Below are 467 nucleotides of genomic sequence, written 5' to 3' on the forward strand. Positions count from 1 at the left end.
ATATATATATATATATATATATATTTCGGTGCGAATGGTTTTGTTATACTGTGCCAGGTTTTACAACACTGTAAATAATAATAATAATGGTATTTATATAAGCTTAAAACTTATAGCGATCCCCGTGCAATGACTAAGGAAAATAGTCTAACAATGGAGCATACAAGCCCTCGACAGAAAAAGGTAGTACTACTTTTTTCTGTCGTGGGCTTATATGTCTCATTATTAGACTATTTTCCATAGTCATTGTGCACGGTGATCGTTATAAGCTTTAAGCTTATATAAATGGCATTACACACACACACACACACACACACACATATATGTATACATACATGCGTACATACATACATACATACATACGCATACACGTTTATATACGCCTATGCATGTGCATGCATATACATGTGTGTATTCTTGTGTGTGTGTGTGTGTGTGTGTGTGTGTGTGTGTGTGTGTGTGTGTGT

This window comes from Octopus bimaculoides, chromosome 10 (genome assembly GCF_001194135.2).
Source record: "Octopus bimaculoides isolate UCB-OBI-ISO-001 chromosome 10, ASM119413v2, whole genome shotgun sequence".
In the NCBI taxonomy this organism is placed as follows: Eukaryota; Metazoa; Mollusca; class Cephalopoda; order Octopoda; family Octopodidae; genus Octopus; species Octopus bimaculoides.